The sequence below is a fragment of the Lissotriton vulgaris genome, chromosome 6 (assembly GCF_964263255.1).
Source record: "Lissotriton vulgaris chromosome 6, aLisVul1.2, whole genome shotgun sequence".
Taxonomy (NCBI): Eukaryota; Metazoa; Chordata; class Amphibia; order Caudata; family Salamandridae; genus Lissotriton; species Lissotriton vulgaris.
In genome coordinates, this window is record NC_141694.1 from 294,940,384 (window position 1) to 294,961,796 (window position 21,413).

Sequence of the window (21,413 nt, forward strand, 5' to 3'; positions counted from 1 at the left end):
ATCATAATCCGGGTTAGGAGACACAGTATTGCAGAGACACAAATCCAGAGTCCATTCAAAACTGCAATCCAAGCAATGGAAAACAGGTTGCACGCATGTAAAGTAGGTAAACCGGAAGGACAATCCATAGGCTACACTCAAGGTGGCCCGAGATAGGTTCCAAAGTATTCCAGCATCCGGTTACGAAGCTGGAGCAGCTGGAACAGGTTGTCTTGTGACACAGACTGTGCAGCCATTTATGAGCAAGCAAATCAACAGCAGCACACCAGCAGTCAAGGCGAGAATTAACGGTAACCCGCCGAAGAGGCTGGAAAAAATAGAATGAAAAAATGCTGGTATCACACCAAATAGGCCAGAGCTTACTACTTTCAAAAAATGAGCCAAGCCTGTGGTTGACGAGGCATTGAATATAGTGTGAATCATAGCTCAGAAATGCAGTGGAAGATCAGTTTTTAAAAGTACATGCACCTCGGTGTGAGTGTTTGCCATGTGAAGGACAAATGTTTCACGGGATGAAGTAAGGGTAACTTCTTTCTGTGACAATAGAGCCCTTATTCGACTCATCTTGTTGAACTCTGCCTTCAAGATCGGAATGGAAGGCCAGATGGATACGTCGAGCTTCCATGCGGAGGCGTCAAAAGCGCATTTTTATAACAGACTACAGGTTGGGAGACGGTCACAATGTACGGAATCCCTGCCAGAATATTGCAGCAATCTTCAATATTTAAAAGTAAATAGCTAACGTTAGCCAGCACCGTGAATGTTGGTGCTATAGCTGGGACTGGATTACCCTTTAAAATTCATGCTAAATATGGTGCCAGCATGTTACACAAGCCGTGCAATTGGATGTTCTTGCAAACCAGTGAGCGATCAGATATAGAAGTGCACTCTTCTCCCTTTAAATAAACCTCTTTACCCTCCCTCAGGCACCTATAGGTAAATGGTAGAGCCCAAACTTCATGGAAATAGGCGCTACCCAATGGTTCATATCTGCCTATGGCATGATGTTTCATGCATTAACTGAATTTAAATAGGGGGAAAGGCAGCGTTATTAGCCCATGAATGAGGCAAACAGCTGAATTACGTTCGGCAACAGAAAAAGGTAAAGGTTCCAATTTTTCAATATGGAAAAGGGAATATGCAGCATGCTTCATAGACATAAATTGCTGTTTTTCAGTCAAATTAAATGGTAAAAACTAGAGAGAATGTGTTCATATAGTTCAATGGAACTTTACCAGCTTTTAAAGTTTGCAAAGTCCAAGCAAACTGCATAATGGAACGTAACTGATTTTGGCCATGGTACAAAACAGACACTTCATCCTGAAGAATATTAACAACAGATGAAACAGTATTATCTAATGTATAAATTCAGGAAGAAAGAGTATTAATGCTTTTATCAGCGACTAGAAGCACTTTTTCTAAATTGTCTTGATTAATAGCTCTCAATCTAGAAGCAGCTTCAATTTGAGACAGTTTCTAAACTTTGTTGTAAACAGCATATACCCATCTTTTTGACCTGCCTCCAACAGGGCCTTTATCAAAGTCATTCAAATCAACATCGTCTGACAATTTAGACAAATGAAGTTTAACTAACGCTAAAGTGGAATGTTTAAGTCAGTTCTGACATAACTACTGAATAGGTAGTAACAGAATGGTCGGTTTCAAAACGGTGATCCACTCTAACCTGTGTATAGCCAGGGGCCACACCCAGAAAACGATGTTGACATGAATCTGATGTTTTATGCCATAATAACCAACCTTCAGGAACCAACTTAGAAATATTAAAGGAGGATTTTAGTAACAGGGACTGCAACTCATTAATGGACCTATCAGTGTGATTATTCCATGCAGGGTAGTCCCCCAAATCAGGAATAGAAGGAGCATTTAATTTTTCAGATGTAGCCAATCCAAAGCAAGTAGTTTGTGAAATAGTCGAATTCAAAAACAACATATGGTTCGGATGAGACATGCATGATGCAAAGCTTCAGTGCCCTGTACTTGCCCACTTTTAGAACCCCAAACAGATTTAAAATCAATAGTATCTTTCCACAGCTCATAGCCCCCTATAGCTAATTGATTGATAAAGGACTTCGAATACAATAATTTGGTGTGGGTGGGTCTAACTTTGGAAGAAGACTTTGCAGTCATCTTAAAATAAAAAGAGTCAGGATTAGATTGATGAAAATCAATAAAATAAGTAAACTTTTTCAAAAGAGTTTTCGAGCTGCCTTCAAGTGTTGCAGGACACTGTTCCCATTGGGTATAATTAACCACATTGCTAAATATGTTTGCTTTATGCAGAAAATTATTGTCATAATGTTGGTATCAGAATAAGTCTGCGTAATTTGCTGAATCTAAGTACAAATCTTCAGCATCAAAAGCAGCATAATATTTCAAATCAGAAAAAAGAGCCTCGACAGCTTGTACATCCCAATCATCAGATCAAATGTTCTGTTTTACAACATCCCCCCCATTGAAATACAGACATTGGGGACATTTATAACCTCTGTAGGGCTGTGTATCCAAACTTTTACAGCATCCCACACACACAATCCCATCTAATACAGTCCAAGCTGTGATGTTAACAAAAGTCTGCTCCCTCTTCATGATGTGGGAGGAGGAGTGGGGTGTCAAAGTTCCATCAATTAAGCAAATTGTAGATCTCTCTTTAACATAATGTCCATTAACAAGACGGAAAGAAAAAACTACAAATCCAACTGACATGAATAAAAAATCGAAAAAAGCACCAGCCAAATGTAAGTCCATTGGGGTACCAAAAAAAGTCTTTTAAATCAAACAGCAAAAATAGAAAGTTTTGATGGGGACTTAGATGTTGTTTAGTCAGTGTCAAATTAAAAACGTGACTGATTAACAGCAGCTGTGAGTACACCAGGCAACAACACATCTGTGGGGTAAGCATACTCAGTATCATCAAGGAGATCACCAGCTGGTGGATTCAATAAAGGATTAGTAACTGCAGGCATCTCGATGGCCACGTCAGGCCTGTTGGTACTCGCCGTAGCCAAAACAGAATTTCTCAGCATTGCTGGACAAGAGACAGCTGGAGTCATACCAAGAAGAATCGGCCACTTGCTGTAATTTGACATTGTCAATGAAGATGTACCTGTTTTCCTTGTGACCAGGAAGTGGAGGTAAAATGACTATTCTTGTACCCTTCACGCCAAGCACAGGAACTGGTACACGATATGAGGGGCCAAACTCCTTCTTGTTCTCCACCTTCTTGTGGACTAGGTCACCGACTCGGGGTAGCCAGCCAACTACCAGAATCTGAAGAGTAGCATCAGGTGTGGAGGGAAAATGTTCCTTTGCAAGACTGTCACAAGTCTTTTGTAGGTTCTGTAATACAGCAGAATGATCATCTATGTCAAAGGGGGCGTTAGACGCCACCATGTCTAGACCGCATGGACCGGAACAAACATTTTGATACCAAAGAGCATTTCGTATGGGGTCCGCCCACCCAGAGACCTTCTAGGGAGATTATTAAGTGCTCGTTGAACGCTATACAGATGGGCCAGCCAGTTCCTGCCAGTACCTAAAACCCCCTGCTTTAAGTCACAGTTTATCCGCTCCACAGCACTATTGCCCTCAGGCCTGTATGGAGACGAAAATTTGACCTAGACCCCCAATGAACCCATGGTATCCTTGTACGCCTTCGAGGCGAACGCTGGACCCTGGTCCGAGTAAAGAGTGCCACACGCAAATCCCTGATGACAGTTCGGGCATCAGCACTTCATTGCGGCCACAGCCAAATAAAGCGTGTGCACAAATCCACTGCAACTAAGATGTACTTATACGCAGTATCTGAGGAGGAAGGTCCGCAGTGATCTAATTAAACACACCCAAGTGGTTTATTAGATATGTTCAACTGTGTCTGGGGCGAGCGCGCAGCAGTTAAAGGCTTGATCCACTGGCAAATGTAAAAATGAAGGACATAATCACGCATTTGTTTGTACAATCTGCGCCACCAGTAACGCTGCTGTAAGAGAGATACAGTCGCTGAAATGCCGGCATGAGCCGAGGCCATGGCCCTCGTGAGCAGCTGTTATCAAGGAAAGTCTGCGATCCGCGTTGGGAATCAATCTGTCACCAAAGATGTTAATTCTCACATAGGAAACTTTATCAGGACTTAAATGATAAGAGTATTTAGAAGGGAAACCTCTAGGGTAATTACCTTCCTTCTCTGTCGCAGCTATGGCTGCCAAGATGTCATCATCAATCTTACTTTTTGAACGTGTAACCTTTGCAACTACATATGTCGCTACTGCCGCTTCATCAGCAAGACAGTTGCCAACAGCGTGTACTCCTACACGTTGGTGATCAAGAGTATGAATTACAAACACGAGAGGCAGACGTTCTTTAAGTTCTGCAAATCAAACAAATAACATTTTGTGTTTGATTATGCTACCCTCGGAATCTCAATATTAATTCTGAGTCCAAAAGAATACATTTTCATTGTAAGACTTAACACAGTGGTAAGAGTCACCAGAGCACGTAGCTCTGCCAACTGGGTGGTACAGTCCCCTAATGTCTGTGTATGCACGACATCAAACTTGAACTCTCCATTCACCATAGTACCCACCACTATTGCACAGGCTGCTGTATCTGGTTTATGTGACTGGGTGTAGCTGCCAGTTGGGCTGTGTGTATTCCTCCTAGACACACACACACACACACACAATGGGGAGCGTGGTGAGGCTGGATGGGCCATCCCTGGCAGGAGGTAAGGCCCTGCGCCCAGCCCCAATAACACATGTATAGATTGTGCCCTATCTCTACACTAAGTGCTGTATACCACTCTGTAATTAGTATAGGGCCAAGGCCCGGTAGGCAGGTCATCTGTGCAATTCAAAGGCATGTCTCTAGACGTTTTTCCCCACTTTAAAGGCACAACTTTGTATAAATACTGGCCCTCAGAAACCAACACTTTTGTACACTTCTCTACCTGTGGATACTCTGCCAGGAAGAAGGAATGCTGTGCTGTTGAAAGGTCAGCCACTCTACTGGACTTCTGCCATGCGGTGTTAACCTACTCCCTGCTGCCCTCTTGCCTAGGTAAGAAGGACTGGACCTGCATCTCTTGAACCTAGAACCCAGAGTGACTCCAAGAGCCAGTTGGTTGGCTTCCTCATCTGAAGTCTCGGGGACATAACAGGCTTCTAACAACCTTGCAGGGGCACCTGGACTCTGCAATCTGTGAGTCTACTCTGCCAAGTGGTGCCATCCTTGTGCTGGACCCTTGGAAGTGGGCTTAGCATGCTCTGCCAGCTTTTCTGGATCCAGTGGAACTGATGCATTTCCTCTGCTGCCACAAAGTGCCACCCCGAGCAGGACTGACGCATCTCCGCTGTTGCTTGGATTAGACTAGTTACACAGCCTGCAATGCCTTTGGTATCACTGCTACACAATGCATCCTCGGTGCAGGCCCTCGTAAAACTCGTTGACGGAAGCCTCAACGCCAGACTTCACATTGCAGCCTCACAGACCCTCAGAACTAACTCATCCCCCAGACTGCAGGCCGTATCCTTAATGCCAGACTTCTCATCGCAAGCCCTGTCGATTGGATCCTCAACAATGATGGAGGTCCTCACAATGCAGCCTTGCCGCATCTTTTACCAACGCATTGCTTTGGCTGCATGACGCCTCTTTGACATGGATCCTCGCAAACCAGGATTCAAGGTACTTTGTTCAGTAGGCCTCTCCAGGTCCCTGTAGCTGGGCAGCATTCCATCACAGATGGCACAACCAGATGTCCACAGTTTTGGATTTTTGTTCTTTTGGTCATGTTTTTTCTATTACATTTTGCGAACCTGGTGCTGGATTCTTTTTGAATGGAGTTTTTACTTTGTTACTCTTTGAAGTGCTGCACAAATCATTTACACATTGCCTCTAATTTAAGCCTGACTGCTCCCTGCCATGCTACCAGAGGGTTGCGCACAGGTTAATTTAGTGTTGGCTTGTGCCTCACCTTGCAAGGATTGTGACTGCTGCATGACCAGGGCTCACACCCCCTCTAACCAACAACCCCATTTCTCTCTCTGGTTCAGGCACAATATTGTTCAAGATTCCAATCACCATAACCTATAGAAAGGTTTCAACAGGTTTTCCTAGCACACTTGTGACCACCACAGACATTTGCCCTTGGAAAGGATGTATGCACAATCGCATGAAAGCAGGTCAAGGATTCATGAGCATACCTTATAAAAACATAAGTTGACTTGAACAGGCATGAAAGCCATCTGTACTAACCAATCCAGAGACAATGACTTGAAGAATTGGAATCTGTGCTTTTTTGTTGCTACAGATAAAATTTAGCACTGCTGTTTTTCTGCTTACATTCTTCAGCATAAGGGGTACTAAAGAGGATGGGAGGGCTGATGACCACACACAATGCACAGAGCAGCCACAAACAATTAAGTTTGTGTGTAGGCACATGAAGTACTATAAAAATAACATAAAGGGCTATACCTACCATAGCCCCAATCACATTACCCAATAATCAGTCGGTTGGCAGCAAAGAATAGTTCAATCATTTATTAAGCAAGATATTCTATAGAGGAGCATCTCCAACCCTCACCCATCAGGTGCGCGGAGAAGACTGTTGACTCGTATTCAAACATGAGGTTATATACTTTTCGATTCAAGACATATAATCACAGTAAAGGAAAAACACCAGTTGGCCCTCGAGCTCCAGGGAAGGACCATATATGGCACACATGATTAGTTAAAAGCTTAACTATTTATTACTGGGAAGGTCAGGAGGTGTGACTCCCTTTTGTCTTGGTGCCCTGGAGTGTAGGCACGGCGCCTTCAGGAATGCGCTTATCACACCCAAAGCCAGATGCGACATTGAGTCTCAGGACAGTCGAGTAGACAGCCTACGTTCAGCTGCTCCCAGTAATTTAGATGAACTGGGGCTTGACAACTGCCGGAGACTAACATGTGAGTCTGTCTGGTTCTCGGCCTACTCAGTTAGCAAAAGATACGCAAGAAGCTAATAAACATTTTTTCCCTGCAAGCGCATATAGATATATATCTTTTTTTTTAAGCAAAAGAGGGTACGTATAGATGCATCATTCTAACATAATATAGGTCCGATACTTCTTATGCATGGAAAATCTATTTTTTATCCCTCAGTACGGCCCTTTTAGCATGATATAGCTAACTAACACAGCTCAATCTTCAAATATTCCCTCTTCAATCATCATTAAATCTTTGAGCTCCTGCTGAACTTATTGAGCCTTTACTGCTGCTGGGGATGGACCATCCACGCAGTCCCACCAGAGTCGCAAACTGAAGTACTATAAAGATTACATAAAGGGCTATACCTACCAATGGCCCCAATCTCGATACCCAATAATGGGTTGGTTGGCAGTGAAGAATAGTTCAATCTTTTATTAAGCAAGATACTCTATCTAGAGGAGCATCTCCAACCCTCACTCATCAGGTGCGCGGAGAAGACTGTTGGCTCGTATTCAAACATGAGGTTATATACTTTTCGATTCAACACATATAATCACAGTAAAGGAAAAACACCAGTTGGCCCTCGAGCTCCAGGGAAGGACCATATATGGCACACATGATTAGTTAAAATCTTAACTTTTTATTACTGGGAAGGTCAGGAGGTGTGACTCCCTTTTGTCTTGGTGCCCTGGAGTGTAGGCACGGCGCCTCCAGGAATGCGCTTATCGCACCCAAAGCCAGATGCGACCTTGAGTCTCAGGACAGTCGAGTAGACAGCCTACGTACAGCTGCTCCCAGTAATTTAGATGAACTGGGGCTTGACAACTGCAGGAGACTAACATGTGATCACAGCCCGTGTTCGAGCATAGGTTCGGAAAACGGCGTCTGTCTGGTTCTCGGCCTACTCAGTTAGCAATAGATACGCAAGGAGCTAATAAACGTTTTTTCCCCTGCAATTGCATATAGATATATAAATTATTTTTTAAGCAAAAGAGGGTACGTATAGATGCATCATGCTAACATAATATAGGTCAGATACTCCTTATGCATTGGAAATCTGTTTTTATCCCTCACACACACATTTTGTAGAGCATCTCTCCTTAATAAACACACTTAAACAACCCTTACAAAGGGAAGGAATATGCCTTTTTGTCGGTGGGAAAGTGCCAAGATATTTCCTATATCCTTGTATCCACGAGGAAATCTTACAAATTCAAAGGAGTGCTCAACAACTGAGCATATGCACTGCAGTTCTTGCTGGCCAAGGCTCCCGCATTCCAACTTCCGATTTTGGAGCAGTGGGGGCTCAGGCCTCAGTCAGTTCTGTGGACTGCGGCCTTCCTCTATCAGCAGACTGTGCGTGCAGGAGCCAGGAGTAGGAAGCAAAGGCTGGGCGGCTCGGATACACTGGCGGCTGCCATGAAAAGCCTCAGGTAAGCTCAGGGGGCCTTACATATGCTATATATGCAGGGGGTGCAATTACTCCGTTAGGGTGGGGAACTTCATGGAATTTAATGGAGTTTTCCAGTAACTCCTTGAAATTCCAGAGTACAACTCCGCAAACTCTGCCCACCCTTAATAAATGTGCCAATTAGCAATACACAAATTCAACCATTTTTAAAGGGAGAGTATAGACACTTTAACCCTGGTTAGTAGGAGTAAAGGGCACAGATTTCTAAAGCTAGCAAAAACATAGGGGCAAATTTCCAAGCCCTGTATGCCACTTTTGCGACACCATTGCGTCACTTGCCAGCACCATGCTGAGGGGTATTTACAACATTACGCATCTAGAGAGATGCGTCACGTTGTAAAGCTCGGCGCAACATGAAACCTGCGTCAGGATTCATGTGGGTGTTCCGGTGCAGGGAGGGCATTCTGGCACAGGAACGCCTCGCAAAAGTGGCTGAGTGAAATCTATAAGATCACTTCTCCGGTTGGAACAGTGCTGGCATTGCATCGTGCCCGCGACGCAACTCCAGCACTGCCCCAACCATACGCCGACAGATGCGACAAGCATTTGTTTATCCTTGCGCCATGATGTGCTGCATTTACAATGGGGCGCATCTGTGGTGGCGCAAGGGTAAACTTGCGTGACGCATCTATCCTGGCGCATCCCTGCTGATTTGCAGGGATGCGCCAGGAAACATAAATCTGCCCCATAGGGTCCAGCAAAGGGCGGAAAATCTGTGCTGGCCATGCAGAAAAGTCAGACATCCTACATGAGAGTTCCACCAGATCACAAGTTTCATTATGATGGCGTGGGATGTATTTTTTACTCAGCGTGCAACCTTAGGGCATGCACTCCTAAAACAACAATTTTGCAATAATGAGGAAAATGATTAATACTATCTGGGGATTACCAGCGGCCCTTGTGATGCTAGAATAGGAGGCGGAGGTTGGCAAAAAGTTGGCAGTTGGAAAGCTAATATTTTCTGCGTTCGTACCACACAACAAGGCACCACAACAGGGTAATATGCAGCCAATTTGGGGACAAATAAAAAATCTGTAATAAAATCTGGTCGTCTACTAACTTGTGGTATACCTTATGCTTCCCTAGAACATCTGCCCATCAAACAGAGATATCGTTCCAATATCTCACTTGATTTTTAAATAAAGCAGCCAGGTATGTAGACAGGAGATTAGTTATAATTTTTGTCTAGTATCTAAATCTGGAACTACCACCAATTCAGCACACAGTATGGGGCAGTACGGATGGTAGAAAGAAGTTTCATATTAGTACAGTTGACTGCACTATACTTGTAAAACAAAATCTGAAATTTGTTGTTAAAGTTTCCAGAATGGTACATTCTTCTACGCTAAAAAAAACACTAAAAAGGTGGTTTGCTACATTACACAGTGGCCATCTTCTCTCTAGTCATGGTTCAGTCTCACTTTCCATTGATGTTGTCTTTTTTTTATTTGCTCTTAACTTTGGCTGCCACTGATGGTTTTTGCACCACCTTTGGAACTCACTTAGCATAGCCCAATGAGGTCCAGCTTGCCATGTGTTTTGCAGTTCTGTGCATGGGAAAACAATTGAAGGGGAGGTCACAAAATATGTGTTTTCCATTGCTAGCTATCACAGGAAATTATGATCTCATCTACAACCAAAACCAGTAAATATATTTACCACAAACTCGGGATGAAAGTAGAAATTTACACGGAAATCAGCTTTTTTGCGACTTTGGTGTAAATCCGTTCAGAAGTACTTCAAATGTTCATGTTTAATACTGTGCTGGGTGGGCTTGAAATGGCAAACTCTTTTGTATTTCTTGGCAGCTGAAACACCATTTGTAGATTTGCTTATGACTTTGCCATTGTTTGGAGGAAGAAAGTGGGCAGGCACGTAGGGGCCTATTTACGAGCAGAATTGCATCGCTCTTGCACCACGCAAGGTGGTGCAAGAGTGAGGTATGTACTTAGGGCCTTCTTTATGAGGCCTTGCAACAGTTTTGCGCTTCCGTTGCGTCACTGTTTGTGCTGCATCGGCGGCGTAAAACATGCCCCCTGTTGCACCCTTTTTACAAAGTGACGCATCTAGGTAGATGCGTCACTTTGTAAACCCCTGCGCTACATTATACCTGCTTTCACACAGCGATGCGTCACTTCTCATAAATTAGGCCCTTGTGTTACTTTTACGCCACTCGTGCGTCCATTTTTGTGATGCCCCAGCGGTGTAAAAAAATGCTACATGTTGCGTCATATTTACAAAGTGACGCATCTAGGGAGATGCATCACTTTGTAAACCCCTGTGCCACATTTTACCTGCGCCTGGAATAATGTATGCAGAGGGGGCATTCTGATGCAAGAATGGATCGTAGAAGTGATGCAGTAAAATCTATGAGATTTCACTGCACCACTTCTGGGACTCAAATGCGTCAATATCTTCTTACGCCTGACTCATGGAAGGTGTAAGACTGACGCAGGCACTTTTAACATGGGACTTGCCCATGTGTCATGACCCATTGCTGGAGTTTCATCACTTTTTTGACACACTTCAGCAATGCGTCAATTTTGTTACTACAGATACATCAGAAATACTGATGTATCTGTAACTACTTGCGACACGATGCGTCATACTGTAAATATGACGCATAATTGGTGTTGCAAGAAGGGATGTGTCACTTTTCATAAATGAGGCCCTTAATGAGATTTATGAAGCCTTGCAAGGCCGCTTTGCGTGGCCCTGAGTGACCCCAAGTAATGCAGCGCAAATTACTGTTGCGTGGGTGTTTCCAAGGCCTGCATTATGATTAAAAGTCACTTTATTTATTTATGCATTTTGGGCAAGATTTACGAGCCCGTGCGCCACATTTGCACCGCCATTACGTCACTTCTGTGATGCAGCGGCGGCGTAAGCCATGCGCCACGTTGCGCCCTATTTACAACGTGACCTAGGGAGATGCGTCACATTGTAAAGCTCTGCCCCACATGAAACCGGTGCGGGAGCGGGGGGCGTTCCGTCACAGGAACGCCTTGGAAAAGTGCCTGAGTGAAATCTTCAAGATTTCACTTAGTCACATTTACGACACCGCTTTGTCAAAACCTTGCGTTTGCTTGAAGCAGGCATAAGGCGTGACGCACCATGTTGAGGATAGGCCAGGTTCAAACAGTGCTGTTGTTGTGTCGCACCCGCGACACAACTCCAGCACTGCGCCAACCTTACGCCAGCAGATGCACCATGCACCTGTATACACTTGAGCCATTATGCACCGCATTGTAAATGCGGCGCATCTGTGGTGGCTAAGGGTAAACTGGCGTCACGCATCTTTCTTGGCGCATCCCTGCTGATTTGCAGGGATGCACCAGGAAACGTAAATCTGCCCCTTTGTTTTAATCATACATTGACTTAGCAATTAGCTACATAAACAAGCTTCATGACACTGTGACATGTAGCAAAATCTAATAATGAACATAGTGACCTTGGATGTTTGGTAAATATGTCACATATTTGGTTCACAGAAAATGTTTGCATCTATGCCTGGTGCATGGCCATCTTGGACCTGGTTACATCATTTTTCATTATATCCTGTAACTGTGACAAGACTCACTTTTTGAAGATCTGACCTGGGATTAGTGAATACAAGCCCTCTCAGGGCCCACTGGAAAAACAGATAAGCTGGCTTGCTGAAGTTTTAAAAGGAGGGTAAATAAGTGATAAATACAACCTTGCTCCAAGGAATGTGACTGTAAAGGAAGAGCAGTGTGCATCAAAGGGCTTCAGCGGGGCCCAGCAGGAGCTTTTGAACATTTCTTGCTTATATTACCAATTTGTGTAGGCCATCTAACACACACATCAATGCACCCTCGATATTGAGACCTATCTAGTACTACATGAAATGGGTCAAAACAAGTCTTTATTTCTCTGCAGGAAATTTTGCAATTAGTTGAAAAAAAATGTTTTCCAGCAGCTTTCCCTTATATGGTGTTAGCAAAATAGTATAGAAATTACTTAAATCATTTGCAGGCACCAGCATCAAAAGAAATACTCAGAATATGCCCCTTTGCGACCCGTATTTTTGCATTTGGGATGCATCATCCCAAATGCAAAAATTGCAATTAAGTAATCTCTAATTTGCTATTACTTAAATTGTGATATCATTTAAGGAATCGCAAATTGAGATTCCTTAAATGTAGGCCCATAGGAATGAATAGGAAGCCATTCCTTATTTGCGACTCGCAATTTGCGAGTCGCAAATAAGGAATATGTAGGAATCGCAATTTTTACAGTGATTCCTACATCGATAGGCTTTTGCGAGACCTTAATTGCGATTCCTTAATTATCGCAATTAAATCCTACCTTGATGCATGTGCCAGCTGGATACAACATAGGTATTTTAGACGTTTTTTTTACCACTGCCAAATTGCAGACTACTGGCACAATATTTTGGTTTAAAGATCTGCTAAATACAGTTCATTCTTCAAGAACGAACAGAATCATTTAATGAATCTTGCTTTACAGATATCCTTTGGAAAGCCGGAGGGATGACTTAGCTGTTAATCAGGGTATTGAGTAACCCTGGGCGAAGCACTACGCTACGCTTGCGGAGTTTGCGAAGTTTGCGCAACTTCGCACTACGCGAGCTGCATGTAGCACAGTGCGAACACGCGTAGTGCAGCGCTCATTTTTTGCTTGTTCGCGGTCCTGAACATCATGTTCGCGACCGCGAGCAAGCAAAATGACATCCCGCGAGATTCTCAACGCGGGGAGGTAAGGTTTCTCATTGTGAATGTTTGCGCATGCTCGCGACCGCTCTCAATGAGAAACTACCACTTCGCGTTGAGAAAGCTGCAGCTCGAGTAATAATCTACTCGAGCAGCAGAAAACTACAGCTTGCACTGTGCAAGATGCCGTTTTCAATGATTGCACAGTGCCGGATGCTTGTCCACACTGTGCAATCATTGAAAACACATCTTGCACAGTGCGAACATGCTACTACGCAGCTCGCGTAGTGCTACATGAAGTTCGCGTAGTGCGAAGTGCACTTCGCGTAGCTTCGCGTAGCGCTACTTTGCGAACTACGCCCACCCTTAGTATTGAGGTGATATCAAACCACCAGAAGTCTGGGTTTTCAGTTATAGGATCTACTTTGCAATGTTCCAGTACAAGTATCTTTTCATGGAAATATTTTTCCAACTCTGTGGTAATTTCTGCAAAAAACTATCAAAGATATTGACAGAATTGACTCAAGGACAAAGCACCTCAGGCAAAAAGTGTCATTGACCCAATTCAGAAAGGACCTCAAAATCTGGCTCTTCGAATGATCCGCCACTCAGGCCGACCAGCAGCCTCCTTGAGACTCTCATGGGTTAGTAGCTGCACTTTACAAGCCTTTGTTTGATTGATAGACTTGCTATTGTTGCTTGTGGTACTGTGATAATATGAAGCAATTCTTTACGTACATTAGTTGCCTGAATAAAATGTTCTGAGAAATATAGGGCCTTTTTATTTTAGTATTATCGCCAGTTCTTGCATGCTTACAGCTGAACCAAACTTGAATTTACCCTTTCCCAGAATTTGTGAACATATTCTTGGCAGGTGTAAATAGATTAAATAATGCAAAGTTCTACAGTGTGGAAATTTCCAAAGTTGTAAATCCCACACAAAGGGTGGAAAAAGGGCATTCCGAGGCATGGTTTGCCTTGGAGATTTAAGAACACCCACAATGACAAACATGTATGTTTGTGGTCATTCTAAAATTCCAAATGAAAACTGCAATAACGATACGTCATAGGAGGGCTGGAGTAGGTTCACTTACAGGACGGAAATAACAAATCAGTGTCATATTTGGTTGGGTGTAGGGAAAGGAACTTCTCAATAAGGAAAAGTGTTTCAACACAGAGAAAAGGGAAAAAACGTGCATTTTCATAGGGGGCTCCATTCCTTCTGTTTGGAATTCTATGTTATGCAGACTTTGGCACAGGCTGAATAGGTGTCCACATGAGATATCACGTGACATACCCAGAAGTACACCTGGAAACCAGTGCCTGTTGCAGATTTTCAGGTGTACTTTCGTGAATGTTTGCGACCAGTTACAATTTGTCCATAAATAGGGTCCACATTTACTTCCCTAATGTTACCATTACCAGCACCACGTAGAGCAATGTAGTATTTCCTTGAAAAAGTGGAGCTAATTTTCCTCCACATTCTTTCTGATTGACGGGCACCATCTTTTAGGATTTTGAGCTCAGGCTAGATCAAACGATTTCATTTGTATTCGTTGTCTATTTTTGAATTGGCGCCAGCTCATTTAGAACCTTTGCCTCATCTTTGTTTAAACATTCAATTAAGAAAATGGGATCATTATGAACAGGGATAGGCCCACAACTGACAGAATATTCAAAAAAGCTGAACCTATTGTATCTATGTTGAAAAATTTAGCAGTTGCAAGTTTCTGCCCCTTATTTGGTATTTCTGTTTCCAAATTTCACTCCTATTCACATATTTTGCATCTGTGATTTTTGCAAAAATGTTGGCAACTTTCAGCAATATCGTAAGCTCCACTGTGGTAGAGCAGAAAGATTTGTGTAATGCAAGGGCGCTGAGCTAGCAAAATGCTCCAATAACTGTATTACCAGATGTTTCTCAGAACCCAGAAAGAGGTCTGCATGTTGCAGTCTACATTACAGGAGCAGGAGGATGATGATGATAAGAAAGAGAGGATGGGATAGAGGTAGAGGAAGAGCACCTCCTGATAATTACCCCATGGCCAGAGTAGAAAGGAGGACCCCACGGGAGAGAGATTCCCTACCAGGAGCATTATGTTCTCTCACAACCAACCCCTGAAGAGTTAGAGGACAAGCAAGCCAAGAGATATGAGGTTGCAACTGGGCACTCTGGTTATGGAGAAGAAACAGCTGGTTATGAATGAAAGACAGCAGGAAGGGCCCTGAAGGAGAAAAGGCAGACCCCAAGGGAGCCTTACAGAAAATAGACTAGCTCTAGAAGAGAAGAAAAGTCTACTGCCACATGAGATAAGCCAGAAAGAACTGAGCCTGAAAGCCAGGAGGGTCACAGAGTCAAGTGAAGAAGGTGGCAGTGACTCAGAGATTCCTAAAGGAGGTAAACAGGGCAACAACGACTTGGTGCCTAGCTTTCTGGTGTAGCATGATATCAACATGAAGCCTATGAGGTAAGATGGAGAGGGCTCTGAAATTTCAGTGGCTACCCTAGCGGAAAAGAAGCTAACTCTGCCTGTGGAAGAGATAAGGGCAAAAGCAGCAGCAGAGGTGGAACTGGAGGAGAAAAGGTAAACCTTGACCTTGGAAAAGAAGAAGGTCCTACTGACCCATGAAATGAGAGAGAGAAAACTGGACTTGACTGCAAGAAAAATCTGTTAGTCAAGTGAAGACGGTGGCATTGACTATAAAGTGCCTAGAGGAGGTAATGGGCCCACATTCCCATAGATTTGGTACCTATCTTTGTAGTGGGGATGACATTGACAGGTGGTATGAGTCCTACAAGGTAGATCTATCCATGCACAGAGTCTCAGATGAGGATTGGGGGGCTAGGCTCTGGAAGCATATGCCAGTCAATGGAAGGTATAAACTACTGGTCTTAGATAAGGCTGAAAATATGAGGTATGCCTCCATGAAAGAAGCCCTAGATGTCAAGTTTGGTCTTACCACAGAGAGATACCGATTGAACTTTAGGGAGTGCCGATACTGTCTAATTAGTTATGGTTGGATTTTATAGATTACTCCAGTAAGGAGCTAGATGGTTGGGTAAAGGTGAGAAAAATGGTTGACTATGATGGTCTGGGTCACACCAGGGTCTAGACCCCTGGTGTGCCCCTTCCCCTCTCCTCGTTTCCCGCCGCTGTCCCCCTCGCGGGCCGCCCCCTTTTTTTCTGTTACCCCATTGGCCACCCCGCCTCCCAGCTGCTCCTCCCTCCCACTTCGCCTCATATGGAGCACGCTCACACGCGCAGAGTTCACGCGCAGCGGACGCGCCGATTGTGCGCCGAAGGCGCGGCAAAGGCAAGCCCGTCTGCGCCCGTCCGCGCCTGGCTCGCGCCCAGTGCCAGGACCCCTGGCCCCCGGCGATACCAGCCCACAGGACGGACCTACGACGCCGCCACCCTCCACGCACTCAAACCAGACCGGAACCCCGCCTGCTACCAAGCCACCCCGAAATGCACCCACGGACCCTTCAGCTTCCCAGCCTGCAAGTTCACCTGCCTCTGGACCTGCATCGCACCCAAACGGCCAGGCACCAGCAACAACCACCTCAAGCACATCCTCCTCAACACCCGCTCCGTCCACAGACACGCCGTCGAACTCTGGAACCTGCTTGACACAACATCACCAGACGTTGCCTTCCTCACCGAAACCTGGATGAACGCCTCCTCAGAGCCCGACATCGCCGTAGCCATCCCGGACGGATACCAGATCACCCGGGGGGACCGCGTCAACCAGACCGGAGGAGGCATTGCCATCGTCCACAGGAACACAATCCGCATCACGACCAACTCCAACGACACCTACACCGCCGCCGAGCACCTTCACTTCCAGATACACATTGACCCCAAGACCACCCTCAGAGGCACCCTCATCTACAGACCCCCGGGACCACACGCCCAATTCAGAGAAGACATCGCGGACTTCATCAGCCCGCATGCCCTCCCCTCCGCTGATTACATCCTCCTAGGGGACCTCAACTTCCACCTGGAGAAAAACAACGACACCAACACCACCACCCTGCTGGACAACCTCGTCAACCTCGGACTCAAGCAACTGGTGAACACCCCCACCCACTACGCCGGCCACACGCTTGACCCCGTCTTCTCCTCCAGCAAGCACATCTCCTTCAGCCACTCTACCGCACTTCACTGGACGGATGACAGCTGCGTCCACTTCAGCTTCAAAAGAACCACGACCCACCACCACCCGCATCAGGTTCCTCGCAGGAGCTGGAGCAAGGTCACCGCCGAGCAGCTCACCACCGCCCTCAGCCTGAAAACTCCCGACAGCGCAACTGACCCCAACGAAGCAGCCCACACCTTCACACAGTGGCTCACTAACTGCGATGATGACCTCACACCACTAAAGAACCCTCCCAGCAGACCCGGCAGCAAGAAAGCCTCCTGGTTCACCAATGAACTCAAAACATCCAAGAAAAACTGCCACACCCTCGAGAAAGCCTGGCGCCATGACCAGACCACAGAAAACATGACTGCCCTCAAGAACGCCACCCGCGAACACCACCAGCTGATCCGCACCACCAAAAGGACAACATTCAAAAAACGACTGGACAACAACAACCACAACAGCAAGGAACTCTTCAGCATCATCAAAGAGTTCTCCAACCCCGGAAACAACAACATCACACCCTCGCAAGACCTCTGCGACTCACTCGCCACCTTCTTCCACCGCAAGATCGCCGACATACACGACAGCTTCGGCGCACAGACCACGCACCCAACCACCCAACCAACGCCCCCACCACCACCCTCTGCAACTGGACCCCGGTCAGCACCGAAGACACCACCCGCACGATGAACACCATCCACTCTGGATCACCAACCGACCCCTGCCCCGACCACGTCTTCGCACATCATCGCACCCCAACTCCGGGACATCATCAACATCTCCTTCAACACCGCCACCTTCCCGGAAAGCTGGAAGCACACCGAGCTCAGCATCCTCCTGAAGAAATCAACAGCGGACCCCACTGACCTCAAGAACTTCCGCCCCATCTCGCTCCTCCTTTTCTGGCCAAAGTCATCGAGAAGATCGTCAACAGACAGCTTGGCGCCTTCCTCGAGACAAACGGATCCCTCGACCCTTCGCAGTCCGGTTTCCGAACCAACCACAGCACCGAGAGTCCGCCTCCCCGTTCAGATCCGAGGCCACCGAAGTCATCTGCGGCGTACCATAAGGATCCTCACTCAGCCCCACCCTCTTCAAAGTCTACATGAGCCCCCTCGCAGCCATCGCACGCCAACACAACCTCAACATCATCTCCTATGCCGACGACACCCAGCTGATCCTCTCCCTCACCAACGACCCCGCCACCGCCAGAGCCAGCCTTCACGAAGGGATGAAAGACGTCGCCGAGTGGATGAAGAACAGCCGCCTGAAACTGAACATAGACAAGACGGAAGTCCTCATCCTGGGATCATCGCCCGCTGCCTGGGACGACTCCTGGTGGCCCCCTGCCCTGGGCACCACGCCCAAACCAACGGACCAAGTATGAAACCTAGGCTTCATCCTGGACTCCTCCCTCTCGATGACCAGACAAGTCAATGCCGTATCATCATCGTGCTTCAACACCCTGCGCATGCTCCGTAAGATCTTCCGATGGATCCCCACCGAAACCAGGAAGACAGTCACCCAGGCACTCGTCACCAACCCACTGGACTACGGGAACACCCTCTACGTGGAAACCACTGCCAAACTACAGAAAAGATTCCAGCGCATACAGAACGCTTCCGCACGACTCATCCTGGACATCCCTCGCCGCAGCCACATCTCGACCCACCTGAGAGACCTACACTGGCTCCCCATCAACAAGAGGATCACGTTCAGACTCCTCACCCACGCACACAAGGCTCTCCACGACATGGGCCCGAAGTACCTCAACAGCTGCCTCACTTTCTACACACAAACTCGCCAGCTACGGTCGGCCAGCCTTGCCCTCGCCGTCGTACCACGCATTCGCAGAGCCACTGCGGGAGGAAGATCCTTCTCCTACCTGAAGGCCAAGACATGGAACTCCCTCCCCACCCACCTACTGCTGACCCAGGACCAACTCTTCTTCAGGAAGCAACTCAAGACCTGGCTTTTCGAGCAGTAATGGACTCCTCTCCCCAACGCCTTGAGACCCTTCGGGTGAGTAGCGCTCTATATAAATCACTGATTGATTGATTGATTGATTCGATGTACTCATGAGAGAGCACATGTTCACTAATTGCTTTGAAGAGCTGTGCCAACATCTGATCGAATCAAAGCTCACTGTATCCAGAGACTTTGCAAGGGAGGCTGACCTCTGCGTTAGTACCAGAGTGGTGAAGAAGGTACTTGGTAGTGACCCCATGAAGGTTGGTTCAGGTCTCCCTCAGCAGAGTGAGGGGGAGGCCAGGGTAAAACTGATGAGTTTCAAAAAGGTCCCTAATAGTATGGGGGTTAAGGATTCCCATGATCCTTCTGAGACTAAGAGTGGAGGTTTGCAGGGCGACAAACTCAGGGCTGTCTTTTTCCAGCCTAAGTGTTTTGACTGTTTCCAATTAAGGCGCATGCAGGGTGACCCTGTCTGTACCAGGAAGCAACCCACAGACAGGAACTCCTTGGGTGGCCAATGTGGTATTTAGGGGAGTTAATCCCTAAATTAATCCCCAGAAGCAAAAGATAAAATATGCTTAGTTGTAGGTGTACCCAAAAAGTAAAGATGGTCATCCATGGGGGTGAGAATCATCACTTCCACTAGATTACAGTGAATAGGGTCCCTGTCACTGTTCAAAGGGATACCTGCATCAGTAAGACCACTGAGGTGGAAAGACTGGTTTTCCCAGAGAAGTATCTGCTAGGAGCGTCATGAGGGAAATCCAGGCATATGAGCAGGACATTGTCTGCTCTAAGGCTCTGGTCGACTTGGAATGGGTGGGTGAAGTAGCCCAGAGGGAGGTCATTGTCAGTCCCCAGATGCCCATTGACTGCAAGCCGAGACATTTACTACCACCAGTTATTGAAGCACTGGGTGGGTGCTGCTCTAAAATGCACAGTACACTGGCCCAGTTGGAGAGCAAGAGGTAAGAGGTGGAGAAACTCCACAGAGGGAGGACAAGTGGATGAGGAGTTACCTGCTCTGAGAAAAGAGCAGCTCAGAACCAACCTAGTGAGTCCATTCTACCTAGAGGTGCTACCTGTGCTGTCACATAGACAGAAGACAGAAGAACTGTACCAGGCAGAAACCTGCAAGACTCAGGATGTCACCCTTGAGGGAGGTGGTGGACCCCTCTGGAAGTCCTAGTTTGCCAGGTACCTATTTAGCCTCAAGGTACAGATCCTAAGCTGAGAGGCAGTCCCAGGTCACCTTTGATTGTTGCCACTGACTCAGAGAAACATACAAGGCCAGAGAAACATCAGTAGCAAGTGGGGGATCCTTGCCAGCCCCAGGCTAGAAGTGAGGCCTGCCCAAGGCTCTAGATTGGAACCTCCACCTATCAGTGGATGGCCAGGGGCCTCGCGGTTGACACTGACAGCTGTGAGTGGCTTTTGTTGGTTGTTGTTTTTATAGGCAGAGTTTTTCCTGCGTTGGGGACAGAAGTCTGTTGGCCATGGTGGTATTGTTTGCCTACTGGAATGCATCTGTGAGCAAGCTACGGTTAGCAGCCTCCCAGATAAGATTTGGCAGTTGAGGAAACGGGTTACCAAAAGACTAGTGCAGTGACTCAAGAGGATATTGACAAAGGGGTACAGTTAGGTTCAAAAGGGCATAGAACAGACACGTTGAAGGAGCAAATTGTCCATGTTCTTTCACCTGAGTAGGGAAGTCCATCAAAGTATTGCTTAGTCTACCCTAGTATTTTACTGGGGAGTGGTTAAATTACTCTTTCCAACGAGTCGCCCAAGATTTTAGCCTTCTCTTGCCTTCTGTTGCTGAACCTGTTGCTGAACCCGATTTATGCCAGCCACATGACTTTGCACATGTAACTTCTCCTAGTCAGTGGTAACTTGCTTGTGCCTTCCACTTTACACTTATATGGCTAATTTAATTACCTAAAAGTCCATAGTATATTGTACTATATGTATCCAGAGCATGTAAATGAAATGCTACTAGTGGGCTGCAGCACTCGCTGTGCCACACACTAAAGTAGCACTGCAAAGCTTGTCTCCGGGCTTGCCCCTGCAGCCTGGGTGTGCAGTTTAAAACTACCATTTTGACCTGGCACAACAAACCTTTTTCCAGGGCAAAACCTTTGTTTTTACTA